This window comes from Hermetia illucens, chromosome 5, assembly GCF_905115235.1.
Source record: "Hermetia illucens chromosome 5, iHerIll2.2.curated.20191125, whole genome shotgun sequence".
In the NCBI taxonomy this organism is placed as follows: Eukaryota; Metazoa; Arthropoda; class Insecta; order Diptera; family Stratiomyidae; genus Hermetia; species Hermetia illucens.
Genome location: NC_051853.1, coordinates 62266034 through 62278920, shown reverse-complemented (window position 1 = coordinate 62278920; position 12887 = coordinate 62266034). Strand labels below are relative to the sequence as shown.

The following is a 12887-nucleotide window of genomic DNA, read 5'->3' as shown; positions in this document are numbered from 1 at the left end:
CAATAAGCGCGACAAATTACTCACCTTGTGCATTTACGTGCAACGTTCAACAACATTCCCTTGATTGGAAAATTGTGTTGTCTCGATGATGGCTTGCCGCTGCCGCCGCCGATGGCGATCTCTCGCCGGACCCAATTGCGACTCGCGATTCAACTCTGCGTGCAAGAGTGACGGCGGCGGCTCCATTTGGGCCGTTGCAAAATGAAAAACGAACTTTCTTTTATTTGATTTTTTACTCATCTATGGGTCGCGCATTTTTCTGAGTGTCCAAGCCGCTGAAAGCTTGTCTGCAAGCAACAAACGATAGAAGGGAACCCCTGAATTGGGAGCGGGAATGGCGACTGCCGACAGACGAGTGGGATTTTTCAAGAAAATATCACAGCACGACGTAGCCATAAACGATTGAGAACTCTCTTGGAGGAAATAATAAATGGCGTTGACGCTCTTCGGTGCATTACCCACGGCCAGTCTGAATCATGCACGGAATGAGTCTCCCAATGGGCCCCATGCAAATTTCTCGGATCGCCAACTGCTTTTCGGACAAACAAACAGTGTGAGCGGTCGTTAGCCGCCTGCGCGTTTGCCCTGCTCATCGGCTTCGCAACTAGAACCTGCAGCGGAACAATCCGGCAGCGAAAAGTAAATATCTGGCCGCTCGTCCACATGAACGCACTGTTGAATCGTTTTCGCCATGTAAAGTCGCGAGCACGTTGAGATCATCGGAGGAGCCGTGCACACGATCAGAAGTTCAGAAGTCTCTGCTTGAATTCGTGGACGGTTGTCGCTCAAAGTGCGCTTGCATGTCTGAACGGTCGTCACATCGCCACACGGTACAAGCCAAGTGAATTACCCTTGTCCTTCCCAGTTTGGTTTTTCTGGACGGACTCTCGTGCGTGAGAAACGGTGTGTGGATATTCGGGACATCCGGGAACTTTCCGAGCGACCACCTGTCTCCGCTCGCTACCTGTTCCTCTATTCGTAGGTTGCTGTGCCAAGACTCGTCTGGTTTCCCTCATAAGTGAGATATTTCCGTGAATAGAAATTACTTTGCTGGTGTTGAATTGGAAAAGGCAAGTGAAACTTGTGGATAATTGGTCTATGTACATAAGTCGCTATTGGAATAGTGCAGGCGGCCTATCGCTCACCGTTCGGATGAGACATTTGGTATACTTTACTGATCATGTGCAACAGTCCTCAAACCAAAGAGTCGTCCACTTAAAATTCAATGGGCGTAAGTTTATTTATGAAGTCAAGAAATCCCCTTTCGGTGTTGCATGAAATTTCGTGCTAATTTCCAGATCACATTTGAATAGGTGACGATATTCGCCCGAATCGGGCTCTCCACTTATTTATTTTTAGTAAAAACAGGATCAGATGTTCGAGCCCAGATCTCTCTTAATAAAATCGCACGCACCAAGCAAAAAAGTTTTGCGGAAGTTGAGCGAATCAAATGAGAGAAAGAAAAAAATTAGCAAAATTAAATGTTAATGTAAGCAAAAAACGAAATATTTATTGTTGTTCAAATGCTCTTCAAGGCTTTTCATAGGCGAATTCCGTTGGAAGACAGAACCATCAAGAGCTGACTGTTGCCTCATCTTTTATGCATTCACTCTGCGATTGCAGATTGGTATCTTCCTCAAATTGTGATAATTTGCAAACGTTCGTTTTCTCTTGAAGACTTTTCTCCCTTGAAATTAACCCAAACACATTTCTTCAAAAATGCATGAATGTCACGAAACTGACGCATTACTTTGTGCGTTTTTGGGTATATACCCTATTGTGCTTGCGATTTCGAAACAAAAGCAAGGGCGGGTTTGATTAGCCAGTGATTTGAGAGAAACGGATCGCTTCAATATTTCAAAGGACTTACCTCAAATGTACATGAAAATCAAGGGCGAACATTTCGGGATCGTTTTTGTGGTTATTATGTTGCATTCTCTCTGCGGTTTATCATCTGGGACCAGGCTACCTACAATAAAATTTGGCTGATCAAGACCGCATGTTTACCGAGGAATTGCCTCGGGCTGTAAATCAAGTCGAACACTTTCTGGGCTATTTTGCATTACAATTCTCCGGCACTTGGGTTATTCATTCATAAATATTCTGCCGGAAGCTATGATTCGCCTGCTTTTTAACGTGGAATCTTGTTTTATGTAAACCTAGTTAAATCCGACTAGAAAATAGTCTCTAGATGAATCAGTGGTTGCAAGACGATTAGAAGAAATGCATCTAGAGCAATAGAAAATTCATAGAAACAGTCTACGCACTGTCTTTCCGCTATTTATTGGTAGGTACCACAACATGTTCTCTTTTCCGAAAAATTTCAAAGAGGGTTCAACATTTTTTGGATCACATTTCATAAAATTGTTCAGGCACTAGTTTTTCTTCGCTATGTACACAACGTAGCATGCACTGTCAGATGTTGTGGGATCAACATTTTCTTGATATATTGCTGCGATAGTAACTTATTATCACGTGAAACTATCGAGAGAGTACTGGGGGAAAATGGTCTGGTTCGAAAACGAGCCGGGAAAATGAATTTACGCGAATTGAAAGCTAAGCAGTTACAATAGGACAACTAACAAGTGCTTTCTGCAGTTTTGAAGCATTATTACAATAAGATTCCCAAATGTTCCTTTTAAGAGGCAGTTGATCAGTCTCGAGAGTATGTTTACCCACTAAGCTAATGGTAACAGTGCGATAATTATCCAGCTAGAGTGCAACAATTATTATCAAGCAGATTACATGGTGGAACTCTACTCTTGTCTAGTGAACTGGTCTGTAAAGCGAACAACGATTACAGACTGATTTGTTTTCCATGAGAAATTCTTTTATGGCAGTGAAACTGGATATCGACGAAATCTTTTCACAATTTTCAAATGATTTTCGCAGGATTTGCTTAAAACTCGGTGTTGGTGTAAAACTTTCTTTTTCCTCTGGAGCTGGGTAAGGTCTATAAAAGATGGGAATGTCCAGAATAACTATCCGGATTGGTTATGGGCACTCGCGAATATAAAGACTTTTAGAAAACAAACGAAAAGTGAAAAAAAGTTGACAACGCGGGTTCTATGCCGTCTAAATATATAAAACCAAGTGGCCTTGAATTCTTAATAAATTTTGATGCGAACATGTAGCATATTAGCTGGAGCTGGTCTAATAAACGTGAGCGTAGAAAAAGTATTTAACCTAATGATCTGCTCTACCAAGAGACAGGCGGATGATAGACGAAGTCTCACTATCAGGTCATCGTTACTAAGTATTCAGGCCCAGAAAAATGATAGCATATTTTTTAACACGCTATAAAAGAAAAATTGGACCACATATGTGGAGTTAGTAATGAATCAAAATATGTAGATTTCACTGTATCAACATTTCTAGCCAACAAAACTTCCAAACATTTTGCAAATTGTCTAATAAATCCATTTTAATTTTTTCATGATCAGAAAAGCATTTCCTTGTCAGTGAAAACTTAGAGTGGTTCTATTAGATTTCTAACGATAGGTTTGGACGATTTTTTTGCCTGGAATAGTTAGAACATTGATCCTTTTGTTCATACCCATATCTATATTTGGTCGACTTTACTGACAATTTTTCTGAAAGGCTATAACCCGGGCCATTGACTATTGCAGGCGAATAGAGTGTAATACAAAGACGGAAGTCTAGAAAAATGGTTTGAACATAGTTGAACTTCTTGGCAGCGAAGTGGAGCTCCCTAGGCGTCTAAGGGCTTCTTTGGCGATAGCAGATCAATTGCCAGTTTCTGGAAACCTTTCAGTATGAAATTGTTACAAGAGGAATCGGAACACTGTGGAAGCGGTGGTTAATATAATGTCTTTCGAACACTTTAAAGCATTTGGCATGGATGGTATCTATCCAGCGATGCAAAGGGAAGGTATAGACCACTTAAAGCGGCTCTTAGGAAACATTTTTCAAGGAAGCCCTGTCCTCGGTAACAAGTCTATTCAAATCCAAAGAACTTTAGACATATCAACTTAACATCATTTTCGCTTAAATGTTTGGAGCAGGTGTTTGAGGGCCTCATTCGCGAGAAGGCGCTAACGTCGAATCTACTAAATAAAAACCAATATATATACCAGTGTGGAAAATCCTGTGAGTCTCCCCGTCACTTTTTGGTTTCAAAGGTAGAGGACGTAACTCTGAAAGGCAAGTTGGAGATAGGAGTGCACGTGACATTGAAAGCATCTTTGACTGTACGCCTTTTCAAAAATTTTGTGATGTGGTGTCGTTGAATATAAAGTGAATCTATGCTATATTAATGCAGAGATTGCTGTGCTGAAGTGGGTGTTGATCTCTACCTGACAATAGAAACAATGAAAGACTGTCCTCAAGGAATTAAGCTGTCGCCACTTCTGTGGACTGTGTTGATCGATTCGCTACTATGCACAATCTGCCAATACATGTCCAAACTTGTGTAGATGATGTGGCTTTGCTAGCTGTTGGTCAAGATCTTGGAATGGTGTGTAGTTACCTAGGTGATTGATGAGCGATTGAAAGGCGCGTGGCAATTGGTAGCAATAGTCAAACTGTATTGAGGGCGTTTGGCAACCCTTTGATCATCTCAAAGATCGTTCAGGAATGTTGAAACCGATTGAACTCTGTTTCTAGATTCAATACGGAGGAACTACTCTGGGTACTTGGTCACTGTGGTATAAATTGAACTGAAATCTCGGATACCTTCGCAAAAGAAGATTCAGTTTGATCGGCACAAGCAATTGACTAATGTTTCTATAAAAAAAATACAACGTAAAAACCTTCCCATAGTGGAAGGGCAGAGCCTTAATTTTGTTTGACATACCTAACTTTTCCTGTCACAACCAAACAAACATAATGCAATGTTTATCCTGTCGAAGAGCAGGAAGATTTGCAGAAGTTTTGTAGGCATTCTGACTGGCCGTAATTTACTAGTTGCCTATATGTTAAGAATAGGGATTCTCCGAGATGATAATGGGAAAGCGGAATCCACGGAAAATTTTCTATGTGAGTGCCTCGCATCAGGTATATGATTTGTGATGTTGCTCTGCTCCAATTGCAGCGGATAGCATCACATCCTCTAGCGAAAATCCTGCAATACATAAATGAATCTGGGATATTCCGTTAGTCTGGAGAATCGAGTACAATGGATCATTACCGTCTGAGTGCTCAGAAGCTTTGCCTTTCCTCCATCAAATGCAGACACACATACACATGTGTTAAAATGGACGAAAGGTTAAAATAGAAACAAACAAAGAGTGGCTTGATCACGCAGATGAAATGAATGCTGCTATCGAGAAAATAGGAGTAGAAGATACATCAGCCTCATGTGATGTTTCAGTTTGCTTTTGGTAAGGTTAAGCCTAGGCTGTGGGTCCTCATCCTTTCTTGAGATATCCATCCACCATAATCGTTACTGGGCGGTATTCCTTTTTCTAGGAACTTAACTTCTAAATGTTTTGTGTAGAAATAATCCTTATTAAAATGTATGTCTGCCTCCTGAGCCGGATTCACTTATTCACACGAAATTTTGTGATAATATCGGTACAACACGAAATCATCAGTTTGGACGATTAGAAATAGAAAGAAGAAAATTTTAAGTGTTGTCAGTGACACTATAGTACCTTCAAAGAAGAAATCTTACAGAAGACCTAGCAACCAAGAATGGCCCATCTTTTTTTGGATAGCGACTTGTGCCATCTCATTGCGAGTGATTTGCGAACGGAACCTAACATCCTTTTTCTAAAAGTTCAAAGTTGACATATTAGTCATTTGCCTTAATGAAGCGCCGAAAATTGTAAGGTCACTTATCGATCGTTGTATGGACGATATCCATGTAAGCATGTAAGTCAGAGCACGTCAGTGTCAAAGAGATCGAAGCCGTGTCGAAAAGGATTTCGTTAAGTTTTATTTGGCTAAGCCTGCGCAATGATGCAGTGAGCTATAAAACTGACCAGTTTTTTTTATTAATGTATTTCGGACCATGAACGCTACATATTCCAGTCTGGGTCTGATTAGAATTTCGACAAGCATTAAGCTTTTGTTGAGATGAACTCTGCATTTTATACTTAGCGCTAGTTATAGGACATTGGTGGCTGGTGTCGCGTCTTCAAAATGCATTTTTATTGTGAGTAATGTGCGCTGTGTGAATCTGGGCATTACGTTTAGATTGTCATTTTCCTGGAGGTTGTTGGAATACCCTTCTCTACTCTGGCCAGATGAGTTGTTAGGAAATCTTCTGCAAGTTTGAAGTTGGACATTGATGGATATGAGTTGTGTTTGTGTGGAAAGTACAAAGGTAGGAATGACGAGCAGGTCTCTTTAAAATGAGATTCTATAGTTCTCAATTCTGAGAGTCCATTGGACTAATCCTCAACGATATATTCCAAGACAGCACAACGGTTGAGATCAAACGTCTCCTTTAATTAGCAAAGATTCAAGTTTGATCTTGAAAGAACATGCGCATCCAACCTCTATTTCTTAGTTAAAGAAAGTTAGCATCACTTACGAAGATCTGATTTGTGAATGGGACCGTGATCTTCAGTCACTGCAGATGATTTTTTTCTTCATGAAGAGGATACTATGTAAATATGAGTACAACCTGTTAATTTAAATATTTTAAATTGTTTGTTCATAATGCTAACTTTCGATGATAATCCAGAAGGCAGGACTAGTTTGAATCTAATCTCAACACCTATGTTGTTGTTGGATCCCGGTTATATATGCTCATTATTAGAATAATAACAGATGATTGTCACTGAGGCATTGTCCCATCAATTAAAATGTCTCTCCAAAAAAACAAATCTGTATGGGATAAATGCCATCGACTTCTATGTTCAGATCAATCTTGGCAAGTGAATTCTCATTGGCGCGAATTACACGACCATACTATCGAAGACGCCTCTCTCGCAGTTTTTCCACGATCGATGCAACCCCATATCGATCGCGGATATCCTTATTTCGGATGTGATCAAAACGTATCACGCCATTAGTCCAACGCGACATCCTCGTTTCTATTACCGCAAGACGCCGTTCATTATCTTTTATAGTAGGCCAACATTCAGAATCAAAGAGGGCGACAGGACGGAAGACATTGAGGTAAATTTTAAATTTGAGACTTTCGTTGATACGTCGATCACAAAAAACACCAGTTGTGGAACGTCACTTCATCCAGGTTGCGTTAATGCGTGAAGCAGTTTCATAGCGCAGTTCTCCATTGGCTGATAGCGTTGATCCAAGGTATTTGAATCGCTAGTTCTGGGCAGGTCACTGCCGCTGACAGGGATTGTGCTTGTTTCATTCAAAATTCAGATTCAATCTGAGACCATGTTGTATGAGGAGATCATTCCATTTTTCGACGTTGCTCGAGAAGGCGATTACCAGATTAAATGACCTAATATTTATGGATTCGGAGTGAAGTAGTTCGGTCTATTTCAATAAAATTATTGGTCGGATGATTGTGTTGTATTTAATTCCACCCTATTGGAGCCGCATCTCATCCTGATTTAACTATTGATCGTGACCGTGAGCTCACTTGGTATGTGATATGACAATACAATTTGACAACTATATAGATGTTTACATTTTTGAAGTGCGATTGTACCTGATCTATCACCAGTGAATTATCACTGTTCCATATGTGGCAATTTTGTTTATTTGTAACACTTGAGTCACAATCGTGTTGTCACCGCTGAATAAAAGTTTGCGATAAGAATGACTAATCATTTGCGAGCAATTGTTTATAAGCAAAACCAGCAAATCTACGACAACGCAACACCAAAAATAAATGGCTCAGAAGGGCAATTACTTATCATAGATAAATCAGAGACTCTTAAGCTTAAGCGTTTCTTAATAATTATTTGGTTTCAAAATCGTCCCAAAGAGATTAACCGCACTCCATCCTCAATAAGCTCCTTGACACTTGCCAATGTATTTGCTCCTTTTCATACAACTCGTGGAGTCCATATCCATTTATGGTTTTCTCAACTATGCTCTTTGGAATGTCGATTGCGTTCCACATATTTGCAGTCAGGTGACTAATTTACAGGGTACTGTAATCTTGTAGTGTACTGTTACGGTCTTGAATGAAGTGCTCTAACACACTTCAAGACCCTGATCCAAATGGATTGTTGCGTGGATTGTTCAGTCCTTCGGGTAAGAATTATTTTCTCTCTGGCACTTTTTCGTAGGTGCTATATCTTTCGAAACTTACTGAATATAGCTTGAGATCCAACCTTTTACGGAATGATCGTCTCTATTTCTTTCACAAGGGTTTCCTGGAGCATAGTTCACGATGATTCCTCTCACTTGCGAATATCGGTGGCACAAAAAGTACGTGTTCTGAGTATTTATGTTCATTTAGACATTGAAGACAAAAGGGAGAAATGCCAAGTCCAATACGATGTAAATGCTGGCGGTGTCCACCATTCCCGATCAAAACACGCGTCAGGTGATAATGGACATTTCCATGGTTCCGCATAAAAACTGAATATTTTAAATCGGCTTGTGAGTCCACCTTCTTTTGTGAGCATTATTCTAACGTTCCTGCAACATTAATTGTGTACTTTCTTTCCTCCCATCTCCGTATTTGGTTTGCAGTCTGGACTTTACCACATGCTTTTCTGCAGGGGCCCTTAAAACTTACTCCAATTTACGACTACTGACAGGTGCAGCCTCAGTCGAAGCATTCTGCCAACTTTAGATCATGTGACATCCCACATGCCCAAACAAAATCTTCCAGCTAATAAGTGTAGCTTGCGCGGAAGTTTGATCCTTAGCACATTCTAGAGTAACATCCTTAGCACCGAGCCTATGAGGAACTCCGCCGGTTATCCATTATTCAACTGGGGTGGGTCTATGTCAGTGCCACCGTGTAGTTTCCTATCCCTGACATAAGTGTTCATCGACACACTGCTTACGAAGGTAATATCTGCCACTGAGCCTATCCTTTCCTTGTGGAAGGTATAGGTACGCTCTTGACGGAAGTGCTCTAACACACTTCAAGATCCTGTTCCAATTGGATTGTTGCGCCAACGAATCACGCGCTTGCGTTGTAAATCCTGTTAATCCTCCACCACTTCGCTGTTCGTCTTTATGCCCTCTACAGTTCGTACTTTGGACTTGTTTCGGGTATCTGGTGCGATTGGATCACCTTGAGAATTTGTGACAACCCTACATTCGATGTACATCGAGGCCTCGAATTTAATTCGTTCATATTTGCTGCCAGGAACCCTTAAGGTGTCGGACCACTACTTTAATATAGCGGTGGAATTGTTGCAATAGTTCCATCGATTTCCCAGTTTACTAGAAAATTTCGTATTGGTTGTCGAAAGGCACCCCTTCTCAGTTAACTTGTGCTAAGCTTTTGTGTAAAAACCATGAATCAATTTAATTTTACCGAAATCTCAAGTCTCTCCCAAAAATAAGACCGTTGTCACGAAATCCAATACGGTTTATAGTCATCTTCTCATCAACTAGCTTTCTTCTACGAATAACGGACTTGACCTTGATAATGTGGTTAACCCTGGTCTCTCATAAAGATTGTAGTTTTATGTGTAAAAATCTAAATCCATTGAACATCTTCGTGCAAGGTTGTACGATACTTTCCATTGATTCATTTTCCAATTTTCTACTTCACCTTTCTCTTCATACATCTGCTGTTGGGTGATAAGAAAAATGAAAGAATCGTACAAATATGTGCTTTTATAGAATGCAGTTTCTCTACCAACCCATCGAACTGACCATACTTTCGAATATCTAATTGCGATAGCTACAAAAACAAAGTAGTACTTGCTCAGTTGATCGTTCTGTTTAACTTTTGAATTTCGTTTAGTGAGCCACAACGAAAAATAACATTTATTTGTTTCTAGACCAACAATTATTAGCGGCTGCTGGGTTGAAATTTGAGTGGACCAACTATCGAAAGGCAGTAGCACTACATACACAAAAGGCATTGTGCTAGAATTGATACAGTCTACCGAACTATAATGGTGGTCTGTGAATCAATGTCCTCCAATCTTGGAGATTACGTTCATTGTTCGGCGCTGATGTGTCATCGTATGATGTCAGCCCATGTAAAAATCCTAGAGTTGTTACGAAGGTGATTTTTGTTAGTTCATCAAGTGTTTTATTCAAAAGAGACAAATCATCAAGAGATATTTTTCCGTTCAGTAGAAATCTAGTCCATGTGCCTGCCATGACTGACCGTGACCTAGGCGTTGTACCAATGCAAAAAGTAATAGCAGAGTGATGGGTAGTCAACTCGCTTTTATGGTATAATCGGAGACTAAAAGGCGACCGACCCAATTGTTGAGATGAGATGTCGCCGTCGTATCAGATATTTTACTTTCTTCGACGTTGCTCGGACTTAATGGATGCAAAAATGAGAATATTCAAGAGAATCATGTGCTCTTGTGAAATTATCGTTTGTTGTGATGAATTCTGCCGACATTGAGTGAATATCAAGTGGAAATGTAAAATTATAAAAATAAATATTGGCATCTTGGATACGTGCATATCGCAAATATGAAGTTTGCCAAGTTTTGCTTGGCTCCGCGATAGGGGCATTTGAAAAACTAATATAAATACGTGTTAAGAGGTATTTTGAGAAAAACCTTTCGTAATATTACTCGACCTATTGACTGGAGATTCCATTGAATGTGGTATTGATATTTTGAATCGAAATCTAATTAAATGACTGTTGTGAGATATGGCAAACCAGTTTTACAGCATTTTATCGTATTCAAATTTTGCGAATTTACGTAGTTTATATTAAATTTCCACATGATACATTTTGATTTAAAATGTTAACTCAGCTGAATAGCACTTTGGACAATCAAGATTTATTCATGAAGTTTCCAACCTTCCTAAGATCAAAGATCCAAAGCCTAGACATCAACGTTTCAAAGGATCTGACGTGATTTTACGATTTTATTTCTAAAAGTAAAGTCTGATTCAATCCAACTCCAACCATTCAGGGTTTTCGTCAGGTCTATTGTACTATCCCCGGAAATCGCCTATTCAATGGCCTTACCACTGTGGCGCTCGTAGGCTTTAGCGAATCTGAGAACATTCTCCAGGGGCAGAGAGTGAAGAAAATCTTACCAAGGTGTCTTCGTCCGAGATCTAAGTAGGCCGGATAGCTGCATATGGAGTGCAGAACCATTTTCTTCTTTTCACATTGGTTCCATAGCCGAAACCCCAACTCCAATTTTTTCCATGTGGTAGTTTAAGGAGCAGTGCCCCATTAAGAAACCCTTAAGAACCGACACACATCGTTGAGGGAGTAGCATTTAATGAGTCACTCGTTTGTGCTTTAGTGGGCAAAGTTTAGCCGTAACATTTTAAGGATATCGGATACAAGTCGACTCTCGGCCGAGCGCAATGCGTATACAGTGTACTGTAGTGCACCGTTACGGCATTGAATAAAGTGCTCTAGCACACTTCAAGGCCCTGATCCAATATGAATTCTTGCGCCAACGATTATTATTATTTTACGGAGTACATCTACTGAAACAGTGAAGCTTAATATCTTGCAAGGACGCAGTTCTTACAGTAAGAAGCAGTTTCCTCTGAAGATTGGTATTTCCATGCAAGATCGATAGATAAGCTTCGATAGCCTTGGCTGTAAATGAAGGCTTAGCCCTTGTTAGCCCACCCCTCTTTGCAGAACAGAAAGATTCATTAGCCTAGTCGCGTGACACGCCTTGACCACATCCGAGATGGGATACGGGGTTGCATCGTTCGTGGAAAAATTGCGTTGGTATGGATCTACGTGTACACTCAGGTTCTCCATTAATGAGCTCAGGGTTGGATCGTCACGGTCGAGATTAATTCTGGTTTTTGTTTTCTGTTAGGTTTTATGTTTTGCAATTTTCCTTAGTTGGCTAAGGGAGTAGCATGGCCTTAGTTTTACTGTCGATCTCAACAGAGCTCCTTTCTGTTAAGTCAAGGCTAGTTGAAGCTGAGGATCGTCTGGTACTCTGAGTTCATATTTTCACACCCCGTGACCATTCAGCCCTCGGCACGGTAGTCATACCTTTTCTTGGGATTTTGATGAAGGTTTAGTTTCAGGTGTTTCCTCTGGTTTTCCTTTACTGAGCTCCCTTATCACGACAGGGTAGGTAATCGTCGGGGGAACGATCCATGGAATTACATATGAATTGAAAGATTTTCCAAATTATTTCGTGTTTCAATCTCTAGATATTAAAATGAAATCCCAACAAACCTTCTTTTACACACTTAAAAAATTATTCTTGCTAAAATTATCGAATTTTCTATAATAATTTTACACAGAAATTTCAACGAAAATACATGAAACAAAAGTGGAATTGCCGGTTTTTCTCCGACAGATGAATGAATCTGGAACTCTTTGCAAACATCGGAAATATTACAAAAGAATAAACTAACTGGCTTTTCATAGGAGTCAATCATCTCTCTGTTGCCATTCTCATATTCATATTAACTCCCAATTTCCTCATTCACAAATACAAACTGGATTCCATTGTTGACCCTAAGTAAATACCGAACCATGCACTGAAGCAATAATACAGTAGCATCGTGTGTTGAGCTCTATTATGCCTCATAACTGGCCCCATTTCTACGGACTGCATACACCATTCACAACACCCCAGAAGTGATATCGTTCAAAACTTAACCTATGAAACATGCCGCTAATTGTGGACAACCATGTAAGAGCTCAATATGATTGTTATTATCGAAAATAGAGCGAAAAGGTGTGTTAATAGTCTGGAATGTATACATACATAATTTAACTCGTTCAGAATCATACATATCTTCGGTTTTCATAGTATTTCTGCTTTTATATAAGTACTTGGAAACTTGTTATCGTCACTGTGGCGCTCTTGCACGTAGCTACGTATCTGGAATTTTTTTAT

The 12887-nt window shown here is 40.0% G+C and overlaps 1 protein-coding gene across 3 annotated transcripts in view; it reads left to right on the top strand.

Moving 5' to 3' along the window:
- LOC119658230 (moesin/ezrin/radixin homolog 1) overlaps window positions 1-12887 on the top strand; it is a 79558-nt gene that overhangs the window by 546 nt on the left and 66125 nt on the right. The window contains exon 1 of one of the 3 annotated variants that reach the window (XM_038065505.1): window positions 661-1070. The exons of 1 other annotated variant lie outside the window; for it this stretch is intronic. The gene's annotated coding sequence lies outside the window, so the exon portion shown is untranslated. Of the gene's footprint in view, window positions 1-660; window positions 1071-1108; window positions 1232-12887 lie in introns of those variants that run through there. One more of the 3 variants, XM_038065507.1, reaches the window with a different exon arrangement.